Source organism: Lolium rigidum, chromosome 5, assembly GCF_022539505.1.
Source record: "Lolium rigidum isolate FL_2022 chromosome 5, APGP_CSIRO_Lrig_0.1, whole genome shotgun sequence".
NCBI lineage: Eukaryota > Viridiplantae > Streptophyta > Magnoliopsida > Poales > Poaceae > Lolium > Lolium rigidum.
The window spans coordinates 132,949,220-132,972,118 of NC_061512.1; positions in this window are offsets into that span (position 1 = coordinate 132,949,220).

Below are 22,899 nucleotides of genomic sequence, written 5' to 3' on the forward strand. Positions count from 1 at the left end.
GTTAGAAAGAAATGGAATTGGTGGATAATGCCCAAGTCGGCCGAGCTGATCCTTTCAAAGACCAAGTGCACAACACTTGCACACACACAACCAGGCAGCACACAAGGCTCTGTGCATGCATAACACCACACACACACACAGCTGGTGAGTCACCAACAGGCTGCAGGGCTTGCTGTCGACCAGAGAAGGAGCAGGAGACCATATAAAGCCTCCACAGTAAACCCTAGTCAATCCATCGACTGGATTGCACTGGGTAAGTTCATCAGGAAACCAAGAACACAAGAACAGCTTGAACAGTCACTGCTGTTCAACACAATTCCACCACCACAGCTCATAACCAAGAGGCATCAAGCTCACCAGGAGGAGCAGGGCAAGTAAATCATCCACAAGAACCACACAGAAGCAAACCCTCTACATCAACATCAAATCCTAGGAGCTGGAGTGAGGTATACCAAGCATCATGAACAAACCAAAGAGTTTTGTTCATATATAAGCATATGCATCTAGCACACAAGATCAACAGGGTATGATACCCAAGGTTGTGTCATCATCTGGTTATTAAACCATATGGTGCAAGCAAGAGCAGATAGGCCACTGGTGAATCATCTAAAGGGAACAACAGCTATGACACTCCATGCATAACTGAAGGAATCCAGCCAGAGATGAGAGCACAAGCTAGCCTAGATACACACTTAGCACCTACAGCTATTCAAGCCATCAGACTTAGAAAAATCATTGTCTATTTTGATTTCAACATCAAGAGCTACTGGCAATCCAATAAATGGATCACCCAGAAAGCATTTGTCCATTCACATCAAGCCAACTATGGTGGGAGCTTCCGAGCAGACCAAGAATGGCTGCCGAGGCCACCTCAACCAACCAAAACAATCAAACCACCAAGCCGAGATCTTGCATCATCACCCAGATGGGTTCAGAGTGGGCTAGAGTACCCAACAAGTGTTGGCATCCCTCTAGCCAAGCAAATTAAATCGTTATGATCATCACTGTATCACAGCTCACATCATTTATCTATTTAAACAACCAGAACTACACAGATAAATGAAATAATCAAGCTACCTATGCACTGGATCTAGCAGATGATCCAATGGATCATTACAAGCATCCACTGATGCTTGGAAAAGCACCAGCATACACAGGCCAAGCCTGTGCGACACACACACAACACAGAAATGATCACAGTGAGGCACTGACAACAAATACTAGTTTCTACAAGCAACTGGTGATCATATGACCACCAGAAGCTTGCAGGAGCATGCCACAGCATGCTAGACATTAATTACAGCACCAACACATGTCAGACAAGTGAATCAGCCACAGAACAGGAACAATAGTAAAGCAGATGCTTAGCAGTAGAGCAGCAGTAACTAGCATCCAGGATAGCAACGAGAAGCCTAGCAGCATGCGCACAGCAACAGCAAGCATCGCAACAGCAAGTACAGCAACAGCAGCTAGTAGAGCAGTAGCAGCAGCACGAGATGGTCTCTCCATGAAGGGGAATGGCCGCATCTCAAGCTAGGAGGAGAAGAAATAGAACACAAAGGAGAAGAAAGGGTGGCGCACTTACCGTAGTCGAGCAGATAGGCACGGCCATGGCGGCCACGGCGGCACACGCCAGAGCGCGGCGGCGCCAAGCCAAGCCAGGCCACGGCGGCACCACGGCATCACCCGCACCACGGCGGCGAAGCCAGGGCGGAGTCCAAGCACCAGGAGCGCCAGGAACGGCGAGATCGAGCGGATCCCGTAACCCTAGCACCAGACGGGGACGAGACCGAGAGCAGCAGGTCGCCCGCGTCAGATCGACGCGGATAGGATTGACCGCCGTCGTGTGGCGCGTTGATTGCGCTCCATGGCGGGGGCCAAGTCCGGCGAACCTCGCCGGAATCGAGCGGCGACGGCGGAGGCGACGCGGATCGCCAGAGCATGTTAGGGTTAGGGTTCAGTCGCGCGTGGAGAGGGGAGAGGAAGAATGGGCCGACCGAGCCCAAAGGGTGGCTCGGGTGCGACCTAACCGTTGGGCCACCCTGACAGGTGGGGCCCAAGGGCATTTAGGTCATTTCCTAAATTCCAAAAAAATGCAGAAACTTTGAATAATCATAGAAAATTATTAATAACTCTAAAAAAATAATTAAAAATATGAAAATAGATCAACATAAAATTCTCTATCTAAATAAAATATCAAAGAGAATTTTTGAAGACAATTAAGAATGAGTCTTAATTTGAGGATTTAAATAATCATTTAAATCACACATATAATTTTCAATAATAAAAATAAGTCCATTAATGCCTTTGGACTTCAAAACACCTTGACAACATTTCAAGGTTGTATTTACCCTAAATCAAGTATCCCTAAGATGTTCTTAGTATCTAACCTCTCATAAAATAACAATGACATCGGAAGGGGGGAAACAAACCCTAAAACTGGAATCATGCATTATTGCTTCTTTAACCATTGCCCTTATCGGACAATGATGCTATTTTTCAGAACCAGAGGACAAGGGTCAGTCCACACCATCCAACTGAAGAACTTTGCAGTGTTCAGGCAAGTTCATCGCTTGCTCATGTCATTCGAGTATCTTTATCAAATTACTTGCAAAATACTATGATTATCACTATTGCATAAAAACCAAAACCACTACTTTCATAACTATGAATATGACTATGTGGTTGGCAATGGAACCATGGATTGTGTTGATATGGTGGAGGTTCCATTGCAAGGGTTTATATCCATCTAGGATTAAACAACAAATGTCGCCAAGTGATTCTTGTGCCGTAATACCCGTGTTAACCATAAGATCCGGAGTGGGACGGAGTAGTCAAAAGTGTTTCCACCTCTCGTACATCAACGGATGCGCTTACCGTAGACACTTGACCCAGGTTGGGCAAGCGGTGGGGTGGGGATCCCATTCTAATTCCCCACGGTAAGTGGTCTATGATGGGTTGCAACTACCGGCGAAGGAGTTTGGTTAACGAGTCCCAAACTGTTGTCGTGGTCGGGGTCCATCCTTAATTGGTGTAAGAGGACCGACGAGGACCCAGGGTCGGGGTATGCAACAAAGGGTGGGTGTGCGAGGCAGCGGAGGAACATGATTGGCTAGACCTTATACCGGACCTCACACCAAATGAAGTGTGGACGGGAAAGCTGCCCGGTTGGCACCAAGGTTAAGATCTCTTATGGGTAAAGCAACACACCTCTGCAGAGTGTAAAGAACTATGACCTGTCACTCCCTGTTCCGGGATATGGAACTGCGAACGCGACCGGAAAGGAGCTCCATGAAGTTCTAGTTAACCGGTGAAGGCTGACGGACATAGCTCTTTGAATAAAAGCAACATCTTGAAGAAATGATTATCAAAACTTGCATTGGTATTAGACTTTCTGGTCTAATATCGTAGCTAGTGCATTTAAACACCTCTTATCTATAATGAACTTGTTGAGTACGCTCGTACTCATACCACTCTTAAACCCCATGCTTAGATTGTCTGAATCGTCTGGAGGAGGACAACGACAACAATGAAGGCGCCGAGATCATCGGCTATGAAGAACCTGACCTCTCAGGAGGTGTTGAAGGCGTAGACTATCTCATAGTCTACGGATCCGGGGAGGCTTCCGGAGAAGAACAAGCCTAGAGATATCTGTTGAGGAGTAGTAGTAACCGAGCAGCCGAACTCTTAATATTTAGCTGCTCAAGGAAATAAATGTTTAGTATAATGAAACTCTGGTTTTGTAAATTAAGTTGGGTTCACCTCGAACCCAGGAGTATTCCTCTTAGGACCCAAGAGGAGCTCCAAGACGACATGTGTATGTTAATTGTAATATTATGTGAATGAGTTATGGACCTTGCTATGTTCTGTTGTACTACTCTGAGGGATGTAATATTTGCGGAATGGTACTTCGTGAATGTTATATCAACGACTGGCATACTACAACATGCAGTGGTATGCAGGGTCACCACAGCCACTCGCTGCAATTATTACTCTCGCACTTTACTTACTCGGACTTTATTCATCTGTTACATCAAAACCGCCTGAATACTTGTCTGTGAGCATTTACAGTGAATCCTTCATCGAAACTGCTTGTCAACACCTTCTGCTCCTCGTTGGGATCGACATTCTTACTTATCGAAGATACTGCGATACACCCCCTATACTTGTGGTTCATCAGTCATCCGTAAGACATATTTTAGTTTCTCGCCTTGAGTTGATATGAGTATCACACCTGCTCCAGCTCCCTCTAACCTCTTGGACCCGTCAAAGTTCATGGTCCAGGTTCTCGATAGATCTGGGGGTCCTGTGTTTTGCAGCTCCATCCACTCTGCGATCAAGTCTGGCAAAATTTGCGACTTTATTGCTTTTCTTTTTTCATACGTGATGTCCCGAGGAGAAAGTTCTATTCCCCAAAGGGAGACACGACCTGTAGCTTCTGGATTGTTGAGTATATTGGATAAAGGCGCCTCATTGACCACTATTATCGGGTGTGCCGAAAAATAGTGTCGCAATTTTCTTGCGGTTGTGAATACTCCGTATGCTAGCTTCTGGTACTGTGGGTACCTCTGTTTTGAAGGCGATAACACTTCACTTATGAAATATACTGGCCTCTGCACTCCATGGAGTTTTCCTTCTTCCTCTATTTCGACAACTAGTGGCGTGCTGACCACTTGGGGTGTAGCCGCAATATATAACAGGTGGGGTTCCTTCTCTTTTGGCGCCACCAAGATTGGTGGTGTCGAGATTGCGCGTTTAAGATCACCGAAAGCTCTATCTGCTTCTTCATTCCACTGGAACTTATCTCCTTGTTTGATTAGGGCGTAGAACGGTAACGCCTTTTCTCCCAGCCTGGCGACGAATCTGCTTAAAGCTGCGACTCGCCCAGTTAGTTGTTGTATTTCTTTCAACTTCGTTGGCTTCCTCATTGTTACGATAGCTTGGATTTTTTCGGGATTAGCTTCGATCCCTCTTGCTGAGACTAGGAACCCGAGAAGTTCTCCTGCAGGGATGCCGAAAGAACACTTCGTCGGATTTAACTTGAGACAAAATTTGTCGAGGTTTTCGAAAGTTTCCTTCAAGTCCTCGATTAACGTTGCCCCCTTTCTTGATGTTATGATGATGTCGTCGATGTACACTTGTACATTTTTCCCAATCTGTGTTGCTAAACATTTTTGCATCATCCGCTGATATGTTGCTCCCGTGTTTTTCAGACCAAAAGGCATTGTTCGATAGCAAAACACGGCATAAGGTGTGATGAACGCTGTTTTAACCTCATCCTCTTCTTTCAATCTGATCTGGTTATAACCAGAATAAGCATCCAGGAAGGAAAGACGTTCACATCCTGCCGTGGAGTCGATGATTTGATCGATCCTCGGGAGGGGAAAGTGATCCTTTGGACAATGTTTGTTGAGACACGTAAATTCGACACACATGCGGAGGACTTTAGTGTTTTCTTCGGGACCAATACTGGGTTTGCGACCCACGTGGCTTCTGTATGCAGCTCCTTGATGAAACCAGCTTCTCTTAATCTATCAATCTCCGATAGCATAGCTTTGTGATTTGGCTCCGAAAAACGCCGCAAAGGTTGTTTGATTGGTCTTGCTATTGGATCCAAGTTTAATTGGTGCTCGGCAAGTTCCCTGGGTACTCCTGGCATGTCAGCTGGACACCATGCGAAGATTTTCCAGTGCTCACGGAGGAACTCGACGAGCGCGCTTTCCTATGCGAGGTCCATGTTTGTTGCGATGGACGTCGTCTTCTTCGGATCTGTCGGGTGAATCTGCACCTCCTTGGAATCCTTTGCAGTGTTAAAGGTTGGCTCTTTATTAGGCCTCCCCACATCTGGTAGCACATCATAATCAGTCGTAAGTCTTGACTCCATGTATTCTTCTTGCATCCCGAAAGTTTCTGATAATCGATGAAAATCCTTGTCACATTTATCGGCTAGTGCAAAGCTTCCTTTGACTGTGATTGGTCCCTTAGGGCCAGGTAACCTCCACAATAAGTATGTATAATGTGGTACTTCCATAAACCTGGCATATGCTGGCCGCCCCAACAAGGCGTGATACTGTGATGGGAAATCCATGACTTCGAACTCCAACTTCTCTATCCTGTAATTTTCTCGGGTCCCAAACTGAACGTCGAGATTGATCTTTCCCAGCAGTTAACTTGGCTTCTCTGGCGTAATTCCATGGAAACGCGTATCAGTTGGCTTCAAATTTGCTAGGGAGATGTTCATCTTCCTTAGCGTATCTGCGTACATAAGGTTTAGGCTGCTGCCGCCGTCTATGAATACTCGCGATACGTCGAATCCCGCGATTACTGCTGGTAAGATAAGTGCCGACCGCCTCGGTCGAGGAACTTGCTGCGGATGGTCTGCTATCGTGAAGCCAATATCTTGCCCTGACCAACTGAGGTACTCAACCGTTGGTGGAGGCATTTTCTCTGCCATGAACACCTGTCGCGAGATTACCTTCTGAGCTCTATTGGATGGCCTGCCTTTCTAAATCATCGAGACCGCTCCATGAGAGTTGGGATCAACGTAAGGTGGTGGTGCTGGTGCTGCTGCTATTCTGAGCTAGTGTCGATTTTCGTCTGTAATTGCGGGAGGAGGTGGCAAGTGAATCTCACTCCTAGGCCCCTGAGGGTTTCTATTTACTGTTTGTGCATTAGCTATTCCTGCAACTCGCAGCATTGCTTGGAAGTTTCGGCAGTCCTTCTGCAAATGCCCTGACTGTCTTCTCCCATTGTTGTCGAGGTAAAAATGCATCTGACATGGCCCGTTCATCATATCTTCGGGAGTTACAAAAGGTCTCTGAAATCTCGACCCACTATTTTGCCTGTTGTTTCGAGAGTCATCTCTATTGTCGCCTTGCTGTGCATTACTCCTTTGATAATCATCTCTATCGTTTCCTCCATTGTTTCCCCGAAACCCAGCCGATATTTGGCCAGGGGCATCGTAACTCGAGAATTGCCGAGAAAATCGTCGTCTATTTTGAAAATTTCGACTGCGGTCCTCCTCTAGTGACCTGTTTCTTTTGTTATGTACAACGTCCTCGCCATCTGCCCATCTGTTTTCTATTTCCATTAATGCTGATATTGTCCTTGGGTTAGTTCTTCCCAAGTCCTCCACAAAATCGCCTCGTCGAACTCTGTAATATCCCAGGTTTAGAGGCTATAAAATGAGAGGACACCAGAGTGTGCATTGCATTCATGCATAGAAAATCCGGGGAATTTTCACGCTTCAAATAAAACTTACCACAGTAAATGAAGTTTCACTTGACTTGCTGGAATTGAAGTAGATCATCAAGTCAAGCGCTATAAACTTCACTGTGATCTTTGCTAAACCCTTATTTTGGGTAGACATAATTTGATCCATAGGTTGGATCAAAAAGGAACTACAACTATTACACAACACTTAAAAGTTAGCAACTACCTTTGTGTGTAATTTAATTCACTTATAAATAAGGTAAACCACAGGGTATAAAGTGCATAAAAGCCACACATTCTCATTTAAATCATAACTTATTAAGTATATGGAATATCATAAAACTAAATCCATTTACATTACAAATTATAGTTCAAACTATTTGAATAAAATTAACTATGAGTACTTTGAAACTCATATGATCATGCCTTGGTGAAATCAAACAAAAACTATCCAAATTTGAGGAATAACCTTCAACTTCCACCTTTTCACCAATATTATAATATAAATCCAATCAAATATAATATAGTGACTCATCAACAATAATAAAACCATCCACAAGATATTTAGTAGCAAATGCCACTTGGCTATCCAAAAATAAATCATATGAGAGGATAATGATCTTGCCACATGGGATGAAAATATCTACATGACTAGCATCCCAAGCTTTGCCACCTCATGCTCAAAGGATTGCTATGGATGAGGGCATGACAACCAAGCACCTTACTCATCCAACCAACACAAGAGTCACCACCTATGTGTCATGATACTAGAGCTTGCCCAAGCCTATAAATAGAGCCATACCCTTCATCCATTTGCTCATCAAGTACCATGATACATGGGAACAAACACATAGAGCCACTCCATGTGAATTAGATAGGATCAAGATGAAGAAGCTAGGAGGTGGAGGCATGCCACAAGATGCAGGTTTATCAGATTTCCTGAAGAACAAGCTACAGAAGATACCAAGGTAGAATTCCTAGGCAAACCATATATTTAGAGGATCATATCATTATCTCTTGAGTAGGGCCTTAGGCTATTCCAAGATATTGAGAAGTGAGAGAAGATATAATTTTAACCATAGCCATGTCCATACAAGAATACTAGAATAGTACTAAACCTAGTTGTTCAAGTCAATATTTGATCTTGGAGGTGAGAACCCTATTCAATAGCAATACCTTAGGAAACCAATTCCATAATCAGCACAACTGGATTTTAATTATAAACCCTAAGAATCTAGAATGAGTGTGATGAGAGGAATATTAAAGAGGGATTAGTGAGGAATGAGTGGATCTTGTCTAATGCATGATTATACCTTGTAGAAATAGATGATAAGTTAAACCCATATGCTTAATAGAACTCATCTATCACATAAAATAATAAGTATATCACTAGTAGTTAACCCCAAACCAATCCTCATGCCTTATATGGAGGAGTAATGGCATTAAACCTAAACCTTGTTTATCCAAACATTAGAGACAAACCTAGCATTGCCTTTATGCATGAGTCCAAATTAAGTGAGGAGTAACCCTAGCCAATTTAGCATAACCCTAGCTTATGCCTATATCCAAATACTAATTGTGTATCACATGGGTGATCACCACTGAATCCCTAGATCACCTTTGCATTTCAATCCAAGTATCACTTTGGATTATAAGTAGAACCCTGCCATGCCTCATGCCTATTTATATTTCAACTAGTGAAGCATTACTAAAACCCTAAACCTTTTCACATAGGATCCAATCCACATAAAATCATGAACCAACCCTATTCTCAATACCATTTAATTTAAACTTCAACCATAACTATATTATATGTGAACAATCCATATTGTTAAACCCAATGATGTGTCTCCATGAACTTGTACAAATTTTTAAATCATTTAAAACAGAATTGGTTCCTAAATTAAGAAGAGAATTGAGGTAAATACTTAAACCCATTTCTACTTTACTCAAATCTCACAAAGTATAATCTAATAAAAATTGCAATACTTGTTTAAACAACAACATTATGTAGTGACCATGATTATCAAATTGTATTGATATTCAAATAATTTAGAACCTGCAAAATAAAATAGAAATCAACTTAAAGTCAAATAACAAATTCAAAACAGAAATTTAAAAGAGAAAAGAGAGGGAAAAGCTTACTTGGCCGTGCAACCCAGCAGCAGCCCGTGTCATTGGCCCAGCAGAAGACCAGGAGCAGCCCAGCCCAAAGCCAAATACCGTTTCGCTTGCTTTAAGAATCGTGCGTGCAGAAATAACGTCGCCGTCGTCGTCTCCGAGCTCGACAGCGCGGCGGAGCCAGTAGGCCACGACCTCGTCGTCGATAAGAATGCCCCGGACATTGCCAGACACTCAGAACCACGCCCAACCTCTCTTGCGTCCGAGCTTATCTGCGGGAGCAAAGATCTTCGCCAAACAGAAGCTTCCAGAGACCGCAAACTCCCCACCATGGTCGTCGCCGTGTCGAGGCCACAGGGCTTCCCTTGGCCTATAAATAAGTGGAGAGCATCGCCGTGCACGTCTTGTTCGCCTCCGCCACTTCATTTCCTCTCAGCACATCTCTATCTCTCATTTTCATCCACTCTCTGTCGCCGGAGTCGAAGACGAAGCCGACGGAGCGGGCCACCCCGAGCTCGATTGAGTGGTCCAGGAGGAGCGCCTGGACTCCAGGAGCACACTGGAGGAGCAGAGCATCGAGGGGAGCAAGGAATCGGCTCAATTTCGACGTTCCCTTCCGCAGCAGTTTGCCGGGGGAACGCCAATCACCGTCGTCTCCGTCGACCATCGCCAGAGCCGACCACACCTTGAGCTTCAGGGTAAGCATACGCATCTGTAGAGCTCGATCTCGCATCCTAGAACCTCCTGTAGCCTCTGATTCAATTCTCGCCGGAGTAAACCGCCGCAGCACACCTTTGCCGGCGATGTTCCGATGAGTCCCCGTGAAAACCACCACCACCATTCGCTTCGCCTTGCAGTACTCGTTCAGAAACACCTAGCCGCGCATCTCGGGAGGCCGTAAATCGGCGGCGCCACCGTGCTCTGGCTGCCGGCGTTTAAACGTCGGTGAGGTCAAAGGCCTCGGTCAATTTTGACCAGTCCTTGCCGGCGTGGCATCTGATGTGTACTTAGGCCCCACTCGTCAGTCTCTATGTGTGTAACCCGAACCGGTATGTTTAGTATTTTCTGTTTAATTTAAAAACCAGTAAATGACAGAAACTTTGCAAAATCATATAAAATTTATTTCAACTCAGAAAAGTATGAATAATATATCAAAATGATCACAAAAATAAACTCTATTCAAATAAAATATAAAACAAAAATGTGTGTCAAAATAAAATTTCACTTATTTTTAATCTTATTAATTATGCCATTTCATTATTTAAAATACAATTTGAATTCAATAATTAGTGAAGTTTCAAATTTAAATTTTAACTATTCAGTAACTAATTAAAATGTTAAGATTAATTTTCTTTATCATATTCACATTAATTAAAATATTAGTGGTAATTCCTAAACCCTAATTTGCAAATTACCATTTACCATTTTCTTTAAATAAAATAAAGAAAGAAAATACTAAAATTTAAGGTTACTTTGGTAATTCAAAACTTGTATATTTAATTCTCAAGTTAATTAGTTAAATCTTAATAACACTTATAAAACCCTAGTTTCTAATTAAACCCTAACTAGTAATTAGTTTAATTCTTAAACCTCTAAAAATTAATAGCATGTTAAAATTATTAATAACTTTATTTCAAGTACTTAATCACATTAATTCTAGTACCAAATATTACTTTAAGAATTGGATCATAATTTAGAAACCTTAGTTTTATTATAAGTTAGAATCTGGATCCCATTATTTCATGTGATCATTTGAAAATGCTTTAACCCTAAAACCCTAGTTGCTTATCACATGTGATCATGTGAATTTCACTTTACATAGAGAACCTTATTATGTGACCAACAAATACAAGTCATGATCCACCAACATAGCACCAATTCACATGAGTCATCATTCCATGTCTTTATTTTTGAATAAACTTTGTGTAACCAATTAGTGCCACCTAGGTATAAACCCTAATTTGTTAATTGGATTAGTACCATTGATCACCATACCACACCATTGAGATCAATCTCAATCATCCAACCTTAGTAGAACCATAGTAATGAACCCTAATACCAATCTTGTGTAGTAATTCTCATCATATGCTCCTATTCAACTAAACCCTACTTAGAAAGTAATAACCCACTTAGCTTAGAAACCATTAAAGATTATTTAGTAAAGCAAATGTGAAGCCATAGTAAACCTAATAACAAACCTATGGAACCATCTTAATAACCATCCTTTGATATAATGTATATGGGAAACCATGGTAATAACCCTACCAATACTTGCTACATATGAACCCATTCCACTTAAAGAACCCAACTAGTTTGTATTAGAGAACTAAATGAATCCAATAGTAAACCCTAGAAAGCCATAGCTCCTATGTATAGTAGTTCATATTCTTATTTAACCTGTTCCTCAAAAGTTATTCTTTTGAAGTACAAGTGTCAATCAAACCTTAGAAGCCATAATCCTTCTTTGAAATACTTATTATTTCTTAAACAACATGTTCTTCAAAAGTTATTCTTTTGAAGTATAGTATAAGTAATCATCAACCATGTTCTGTAGAACTTAAAATTGACAACTGTTTTTATATATTATTCCACCACTATTATTTATGTATATGATTGTCATGATGTCTTATATCACTTGGTTATGATGCTAATATAACCAAACCCTAATAAAGAACCTTGATTGAGAACCATTCTAAAAGTGCAACCAACCCTAAAGAAATCTTTACAACTCATATATCCTAAATCATCAAGGCTAGGTTACGCTCGGGACGATTGCATCTCATACTATGCATTATAGCATCTTTGCCAGTTCTTTAAACATTGTCCTTACCGGACGATGATGGTATTTCAGAATTTGGAGTTATCACGTATCAAAGCTTTTGCCTGCATAACCTTGCAGTCAAGAAAGGCAAGTTCATCGCTTGCTCATGTCATTTGATTATTTGTATCAAACTATATGCAAAGTACTATACTTATCACTCATGCATTGAAAAGCAAAGTATTATTTTACAATTATGAATATGACTATGTGGTGGGCAATGGAATCATGGTATGTGTTGATATGGTGGAGGTTCCATTGCATGGGTTATATCACCCTAGGATTAATTACCAATGCCATCCAGTGATTCTAGCACCGTACAAACCGCGTTGACCATGAGATCTATAATGGCTCTGGGGAAGCCAGCCGTATCTTTTCCCTTCTGCACGCCAACGGATCTGTAGAGCCGGTGGGGTGTTGGAGGCACCGCCGCAATAGGTTGGGATATCCTTTTAAATCCCCATCCATTAGTGATGATAAGCTCTACGATCTATGAAGGATTGTCCGGAGTACACCGTGAGTAAAGCCGTATTATCGGGAGAAGTCTACTGGGGGTGTACGGTTGGACAAAAGGGTGGGTTTGCAGTCGCGGAGAAGGCGGTGTGGGCTTGGATCTTACACCTGGCCTCACACCAAAGGAAGTGTGGACGGGAAAGCCGACGCCTGGTTGGCAACAAGGATAAGGTCTCTTATGGGAAAAGTAACGCACCTCTCGCAGAGGATACCGACTGTGACTCGTCACTCCCTCGTTCCGGGAAGGAACTGCGAACGCGGCAGGAAAGAAACTCCATGAAGTTCTGGTCAACCTGTGAAGACTGACGGGCATAGTTTTCAGAATAAAATAAACCTTTTGAAGAAATGTTTATGAAAACTCGCATTGTCCTATGACTTTCTGGTCTATGGTTGTAGCTAGTGCATGATACACCTATTTCCTAATATGAACTTGCTGAGTACGCTCGTACTCATTCCCTCCCATTTGAACCCCCTTCTTAGATCAAGGCACCGAAGGAGAAACTACCGTGGAACTCGAAGACAAAGGAGTCAACCGCAACAAGATGAAGAATCTAATCAAAGAAGTCAATGGAGTCAACTTCCGCATCAGCTAGAGTGGAAACTTAGACTAGTAATAGAAGGGAACCTTTCCCTAATCATAGCACCTAAGTAGTTAGTTTTCTATAGCAAGCCAAGTAGCTCTTAAACTTGAGTTAGCAATAAGATAGACTACGAGTCGTTCTTCTGGAGCTTTATTTGAAGTTTTACCTCACTGTAAAGTAGGAGGCTGTGTTGATCTTATGTAAACAACTCGTGTGTACTTCTATAGACATACCTTGGACTCGCATATGTTTCTGTTGTACCACTCTGAGAGATGTAATATGAGTGGAACGGTATTTCACTTGTGTTATGTCAACAACTTGTGTACTACACCATGCAGTGGTACGCTGTGTCATCACAGCTGGTATCAGAGCAAATGCTTTGACCCTAGGATTAAAACCCTTTAAAGGAGACATATAGGTTTGGTAGTGTCTATAAGAAGTTGTATTAGCTAAACCAACAATCCTTTTGAATTGAGATGGGTATTCACTTGAGAATAATCCTGACACGCTTGAGTCAATCTTTCTTATCTATTTTCTTAAAGTAAAGTTAATTAGGTATCTTGCTTCATTTCAAATAAGTAGAACCCCATTGAAGCATAAGATAATGGGTGGTAGTAGACCACAGTTGGTATACAATACATGGTAGTCCAAACAGAGGATACAACCACAAGGAAGATATCCTATTGGAAGATGTATACCAAGACATGATATGGCTATGTAGGAGTCATTTAAAATGTCAAATGCCTGATGATAACTAAAGGAGATAAGTTATGTAAGGTAGTATATGTCTATGATGAGTCAATCATAGGAGGTAAGGAAGAGTGATAGGAGTCATATAAGTCTACTTTTCATGGTAGAATTGGTAATCATATATGATTCACTTGAGAATCATGATGTGAGGGAGAAGAACATCATTAGTGAGTTAACGGAAGTATGATGAGGAGTAGGATTTAAGGAATAGTTCGAAAGCTTAGGCCTTAAAATCCTAATAACTGTGCCAAGTATGTTAGAATCGTAGTCCTTAATTTCAAGAAGGCTTATTTAGAGCATATCACATATAGAAATCCTAGAGTTATAGGTGGTATATTCTAAACAATCATGTGTTTAGAGTAGCCATGTTATAGTTTCGAGAAATCAGGTGAGTTTAGTTTCAATTGAATTAAAGTTAAGTTACCACTTCCCAAGGAAATTAGATCAATCACAACTATCCTAGCCCAATTTGCTCAAGTTTATTTGATTGCAAGTGAGCAATTAAGATAAATGTTGAGACAAATAGTAGAAATTCACGTATTCGTGCTAAGTATCACAACCTAAACCTATCTTATGTGGTGTTATATATTGCACATCTACACCTGATGTTTAGGGATGTCTTACCCAACTATTATATTCAGGTATATAAGGATGTGTAGTATAAACACAAAGCTGATTTTCTTGGATTTTCATTGTTTGACTAGATCCATACATGAAGTCTGACTTTGATATGAAAATGCATGTTGCAATATCAAGCTCTTACTTGATGTTATAGATATAGAGGGTAAAGGTATTTGTGTGAGGAAGTGACGAATTCTGAAGATTTTGAAGACAAGATGAAGGTTCACTTAAAGAAGGAAGTCAAATTGTGGAAAGTAACCACAACAATCTGAAGGAAGGATCAATCAAAACTCACTTCTACCCTTAATCAAGGAGTACTTCAATATGGAAGTATCATGAAAGTGAGAAAAATAGTGAATATGGAGCAGAAGAAGTAGAGCTGTATTCATTATAGAAGAAGGGAATGCAAGTGAAGTCACTTACAATACTATTTTCATAGTATCAACAAGTGGTTATCTTGCAAAACAAACCTTAGAAGAAGGAAAATAGACAAGTGATGTCGCAGCTGGTATCATCAGACCGCAGCTGATATAGGATAATCATGAAGAGAAAGTATGTGAAGTGAGGTATATCTTAACTAAAACTATAAAAGTAGCCACAGCTGGTGGGTAGATATTGATTAGAAGCATAACATAGCCACAGCTGGTATTCAATAAGCCACATCTCGTGTTAGGTAGTCTGCAGCTGGTAACAAATAGTCCACAGATTAATCGTTCTTTCACTCTAAAGGAAAGAGGGATTCCGCAGCTGATATTCCGTAGCTGGTAAATATTTAGTTAGAGGATTCACAATGGATATCCACAATTGTGTGGATACACCAGAAAGAATTCTTCGTGAGACTTTAGAAAGGTACAAAATATAAACCAGACTTAGACCAACTACCTAACCTTAGAGTTTAATGATTAGAAGAAAGGAATTTTGAAGATCATTAGTAAACTCCAAGGGGGAGAGGAAGGCTAAAGGAGAAGTATTAAGATATGATTTGGAGTATGATGGACCAAGAAGAAGGTCTGAACTGAGAGGAAGTCCGATCCTATTTTCATAAGATTGGTGGAAAGTATCCATATAATAGTACTCTCAGGAGGTTGTCAGACCAGAAGCCGAGGTTCATATCTCGAGGAAGTAAGGGTTAGACCCTAACTTGAGTGGGTAATTGATAATTACTCAGAAGTAAAAAGGCTCAAGTAAATCTAAGATAATGAAGTTGGATGAAGAAGATGTCGGAGGACAATCAAAGCTTAAGAAGGCTTAAGACCGAAGGAGTTTGACCATACCAGAACATAAGCCTATTAGAAAGATTCCTTTCATGGAACCTAAAGAAACCAAAAGGAGGATAACTAGCATAAACTAGAAGCCATGATTGGATGGACTAAATGAGTCTAATCCATTCGTAGGACTAAATAACCAGGATCATGCCTATTGTAAATACCTTACTAAGTACCATTACTTTCGTTATGGTAGTAAGGGAAAACAATACCTTACTTTAAAGAAATCCTTTAGACTTAAGGTTTGGGCACCGCGGCTGGATTACCGCAGCTGGTAGAACCAAGCTTTGAGTACCCAAATAGGAAGATGTCCTAATCTAAGGATATTTGAAGAGTAAGACTAGAAGCTTAGAGTATTGGAAGAAATCATAGAATAGAAGAAAGTATCAGTGCTAGATATATTCAATTATATCTACTGAGATCACCATGGAGTTTGAAAGGATTGTGATCTGTTCAAGACAGTTCCACGTTCCGAAACATGAGAGCGTTCGAACTTCGGGGCGAAGTTCAGTTTAAGGGGGAGAGGCTGTAATATCCCAGGTTTAGAGGCTATAAAATGAGAGGACACCAGAGTGTGCATTGCATTCATGCATAGAAAATCCGGGGAATTTTCGGGCTTCAAATAAAACTTACCACAGTAAATGAAGTTTCACTTGACTTGCTGGAATTGAAGTAGATCATCAAGTCAAGCGCTATAAACTTCACTGTGATCTTTGCTAAACCCTTATTTTGGGTAGACATAATTTGATCCATAGGTCGGATCAAAAAGGAACTAGAACTATTACACAACACTTAAAAGTTAGCAACTACCTTTGTGTGTAATTTAATTCACTTATAAATAAGGTAAACCACAGGGTATAAAGTGCATAAAAGCCACACATTCTCATTTAAATCATAACTTATTAAGTATATGGAATATCATAAAACTAAATCCATTTACATTACAAATTATAGTTCAAACTATTTGAATAAAATTAACTATGAGTACTTTGAAACTCATATGATCATGCCTTGGTGAAATCAAACAAAAACTATCCAAATTTGAGGAATAACCTTCAACTTCCACCTTTTCACCAATATTATAATATAAATCCAATCAAATATAATATAGTGACTCATCAACAATAATAAAACCATCCACAAGATATTTAGTAGCAAATGCCACTTGGCTATCCAAAAATAAATCATATGAGAGGATAATGATCTTGCCACATGGGATGAAAATATCTACATGACTAGCATCCCAAGCTTTGCCACCTCATGCTCAAAGGATTGCTATGGATGAGGGCATGACAACCAAGCACCTTACTCATCCAACCAACACTAGAGTCACAACCTATGTGTCATGATACTAGAGCTTGCCCAAGCCTATAAATAGAGCCATACCCTTCATCCATTTGCTCATCAAGTACCATGATACATGGGAACAAACACATAGAGCCACTCCATGTGAATTAGATAGGATCAAGATGAAGAAGCTAGGAGGTGGAGGCATACCACAAGATGCAGGTTTATCAGATTTCCTGAAGAACAAGCTACAGAAGATACCAAGGTAGAATTCCTAGGCAAACCATATATTTAGAGGATCATATCATTATCTCTTGAGTAGGGCCTTAGGCTATTCCAAGATATTGAGAAGTGAGAGAAGATATAATTTTAACCATAGCCATGTCCATACAAGAATACTAGAATAGTACTAAACCTAGTTGTTCAAGTCAATATTTGATCTTGGAGGTGAGAACCCTATTCAATAGCAATACCTTAGGAAACCAATTCCATAATCATCACAACTGGATTTTAATTATAAACCCTAAGAATCTAGAATGAGTGTGATGAGAGGAATATTAAAGAGGGATTAGTGAGGAATGAGTGGATCTTGTCTAATGCATGATTATACCTTGTAGAAATAGATGATAAGTTAAACCCATATGCTTAATAGAACTCATCTATCACATAAAATAATAAGTATATCACTAGTAGTTAACCCCAAACCAATCCTCATGCCTTATATGGAGGAGTAATGGCATTAAACCTAAACCTTGTTTATCCAAACATTAGAGACAAACCTAGCATTGCCTTTATGCATGAGTCCAAATTAAGTGAGGAGTAACCCTAGCCAATTTAGCACAACCCTAGCTTATGCCTATATCCAAATACTAATTGTGTATCACATGGGTGATTACCACTGAAACCCTAGATCACCTTTGCATTTCAATCCAAGTATCACTTTGGATTATAAGTAGAACCCTGCCATGCCTCATGCCTATTTATATTTCAACTAGTGAAGCATTACTAAAACCCTAAACCTTTTCACATAGGATCCAATCCACATAAAATCATGAACCAACCCTATTCTCAATACCATTTAATTTAAACTTCAACCATAACTATATTATATGTGAACAATCCATATTGTTAAACCCAATGATGTGTCTCCATGAACTTGTACAAATTTTTAAATCATTTAAAACAGAATTGGTTCCTAAATTAAGAAGAGAATTGAGGTAAATACTTAAACCCATTTCTACTTTACTCAAATCTCACAAAGTATAATCTAATAAAAATTGCAATACTTGTTTAAACAACAACATTATGCAGTGACCATGATTATCAAATTGTATTGATATTCAAATAATTTAGAACCTGCAAAATAAAATAGAAATCAATTTAAAGTCAAATAACAAATTCAAAACAGAAATTTAAAAGAGAAAAGAGAGGGAAAAGCTTACCTGGCCGTGCAACCCAGCAGCAGCCCATGTCATTGGCCCAGCAGAAGACCAGGAGCAGCCCAGCCCAAAGCCAAATACCGTTTCGCTTGCTTTAAGAATCGTGCGTGGAGAAATAACGTCGCCGTCATCGTCTCCGAGGTAGACAGCGCGGCGGAACCAGTAGGCCACGACCTCGTCGTCGATAAGCATGCCCCGGACGTTGCCAGACACTCAGAACCACGCCCAACCTCTCTCGCGTCCGAGCTTATCCGCGGGAGCAAAGATCTTCGCCAAACAGAAGCTTCCAGAGACCGCCACCTCCCGACCATGGTCGTCGCCGTGTCGAGGCCACAGGGCTTCCCTTGGCCTATAAATAAGTGGAGAGCATCGCCGTGCACGTCTTGTTCGCCTCCGCCACTTCATTTCCTCTCAGCACATCTCTATCACTCATTTTCATCCACTCTCTGTCGCCGGAGTCGAAGACGAAGCCGACGGAGGGGGCCACCCCGAGCTCGATTGAGCGGTCCAGGAGGAGCGCCTGGACTCCAGGAGCACACTGGAGGAGCAGAGCATCGAGGGGAGCAAGGAATCGGCTCAATTTCGACGTTCCCTTCCGCAGCAGTTCGCCAGGGGAACACCAATCACCGTCGTGTCCGTCGACCATCGCCAGAGCCGACCACACCTTGAGCTTCAGGGTAAGCATACGCATCTGTAGAGCTCGATCTCGCATCCTAGAACCTCCTGTAGCCTCTGATTCAATTCTCGTCGGAGTAAACCGCCGCAGCACACCTTTGACGGCGATGTTCCGATGAGTACCCGCGAAAACCACCACCACCATTCGCTTCGCCTTGCAGTACTCGTTCAGAAACACCTAGCCGCGCATCTCGGGGGGCCGTAAATCGGCGGCGCCACCGTGCTCTGGCCGCCGGCGTTTAAACGTCGGTGAGGTCAAAGGCCTCGGTCAATTTTGACCAGTCCTTGCCGGCGTGGCATCTGACGTGTACTTAGGCCCCACTCGTCAGTCTCTGTGTGTAACCCGAACCGGTATGTTTAGTATTTTCTGTTTAATTTAAAAACCAATAAATGACAGAAACTTTGCAAAATCATATAAAATTCATTTCAACTCAGAAAAATATGAATAATATATCAAAATGATCACAAAAATAAACTCTATTCAAATAAAATATAAAACAAAAATGTGTGTCAAAATAAAATTTCACTTATTTTTAATCTTATTAATTATGCCATTTCATTTATTTAAAATACAATTTGAATTCAATAATTAGTGAAGTTTCAAATTTAAATTTTAACTATTCAGTAACTAATTAAAATGTTAAGATTAATTTTCTTTATCATATTCTCATTAATTAAAATATTAGTGGTAATTCCTAAGCCCTAATTTGCAAATTACCATTTACCATTTTCTTTAAATAAAATAAAGAAAGAAAATACAAAAATTTAAGGTTACTTTGGTAATTCAAAACTTGTATATTTAATTCTCAAGTTAATTAGTTAAATATTAATAACACTTATAAAACCCTAGTTTCTAATTAAACCCTAACTAGTAATTAGTTTAATTCTTAAACCTCTAAAAATTAATAGCATGTTAAAATTATTAATAACTTTATTTCAAGTACTTAATCACATTAATTCTAGTACCAAATATTACTTTAAGAATTGGATCATAATTTAGAAACCTTAGTTTTATTATAAGTTAGAATCTGGATCCCATTATTTCATGTGATCATTTGAAAATGCTTTAACCCTAAAACCCTAGTTGCTTATCACATGTGATCATGTGAATTTCACTTTACATAGAGAACCTTATTATGTGACCAACAAATACAAGTCATGATCCACCAACATAGCACCAATTCACATGAGTCATCATTCCATGTCTTTATTTTTGAATAAACTTTGTGTAACCAATTAGTGCCACCTAGGTATAAACCCTAATTTGTTAATTGGATTAGTACCATTGATCACCATACCACACCATTGAGATCAATCTCAATCATCCAACCTTAGTAGAACCATAGTAATGAACCCTAATACCAATCTTGTGTAGTAATTCTCATCATATGCTCCTATTCAACTAAACCCTACTTAGAAAGTAATAACCCACTTAGCTTAGAAACCATTAAAGATTATTTAGTAAAGCAAATGTGAAGCCATAGTAAACCTAATAACAAACCTATGGAACCATCTTAATAACCATCCTTTGATATAATGTATATGGGAAACCATGGTAATAACCCTACCAATACTTGCTACATATGAACCCATTCCACTTAAAGAACCCAACTAGTTTGTATTAGAGAACTAAATGAATCCAATAGTAAACCCTAGAAAGCCATAGCTCCTATGTATAGTAGTTCATATTCTTATTTAACCTGTTCCTCAAAAGTTATTCTTTTGAAGTACAAGTGTCAATCAAACCTTAGAAGCCCTAATCCTTCTTTGAAATACTTATTATTTCTTAAACAACATGTTCTTCAAAAGTTATTCTTTTGAAGTATAGTATAAGTAATCATCAACCATGTTCTGTAGAACTTAAAATTGACAACTGTTTTTATATATTATTCCACCACTATTCTTTATGTATATGATTGTCATGATGTCTTATATCACTTGGTTATGATGCTAATATAACCAAACCCTAATAAAGAACCTTGATTGAGAACCATTCTAAAAGTGCAACCAACCCTAAAGAAATCTTTACAACTCATATATCCTAAATCATCAAGGCTAGGTTACGCTCGGGACGATTGCATCTCATACTATGCATTATAGCATCTTTGCCAGCTTCTTTAAACATTGTCCTTACCGGACGATGATGGTATTTCAGAATTTGGAGTTATCACGTATCGAAGCTTTTGCCTGCATAACCTTGCAGTCAAGAAAGGCAAGTTCATCGCTTGCTCATGTCATTTGATTATTTGTATCAAACTATATGCAAAGTACTATACTTATCACTCATGCATTGAAAAGCAAAGTATTATTTTACAATTATGAATATGACTATGTGGTGGGCAATGGAACCATGGTATGTGTTGATATGGTGGAGGTTCCATTGCATGGGTTATATCACCCTAGGATTAATTACCAATGCCGTCCCAGTGATTCTAGCGCCGTACAAACCGCGTTGACCATGAGATCTATAATGGCTTTGGGGAAGCCAGCCGTATCTTTTCCCTTCTGCACGCCAACGGATCTGTAGAGCCGGTGGGGTGTTGGATTCACCGCCGCAATAGGTTGGGATATCCTTTTAAATCCCCATCCATTAGTGATGATAAGCTCTACGATCTATGAAGGATTGTCCGGAGTACACCGTGAGTAAAGCCGTATTATCGGGAGAAGTCTACTGGGGGTGTACGGTTGGACAAAAGGGTGGGTTTGCAGTCGCGGAGAAGGAGGTGTGGGCTTGGATCTTACACCTGGCCTCACACCAAAGGAAGTGTGGACGGGAAAGCTGACGCCTGGTTGGCAACAAGGATAAGGTGTCTTATGGGAAAAGTAACGCACCTCTGCAGAGGATACCGACTCAGGATCTGTCACTCCTCGTTCCGGGAAGGGAACTGCGAACGCGGCAGAAAGGAACTCCATGAAGTTCGGTCAACCTGTGAAGACCGACGGGCATAGTTTTCGTAATAAAATAAACCTTTTGAAGAAATGTTTATGAAAACTTGCATTGGCCTATGACTTTCCGGTCTATGGCCGTAGCTAGTGCATGATACACCTATTTCCTAATATGAACTTGCCGAGTACGCTCGTACTCATTCCCTCCCATTTGAACCCCCTTCTTAGATCAAGGCACCGAAGGAGAAACTACCGTGGAACTCGAAGACAAAGGAGTCAACTGCAACAAGATGAAGAATCTAATCAAAGAAGTCAATGGAGTCAACTTCTGCATCAGATAGAGTGGAAACTTAGACTAGTAATTGAAGGGAACCTTTCCCTAATCATAGCACCTAAGTAGTTAGTTTTCTATAGCAAGCCAAGTAGCTCTTAAACTTGAGTTAGCAATAAGATAGACTACGAGTCGTTCTTCCGGAGCTTTATTTGAAGTTTTACCTCACCGTAAAGTAGGAGGCTGTGTTGATCTTATGTAAACAGACTCGTGTGTACTTCTATAGACATACCTTGGACTCGCATATGTTTCTGTTGTACCACTCTGAGATATGTAATATGAGTGGAACGGTGTTTCACTTGTGTTATGTCAACGACTTGTGTACTACACCATGCAGTGGTACGCTGGGTCATCACAAACTCCTGCTACGAACGCATCTATCGCTCTCTCGTCAGATATA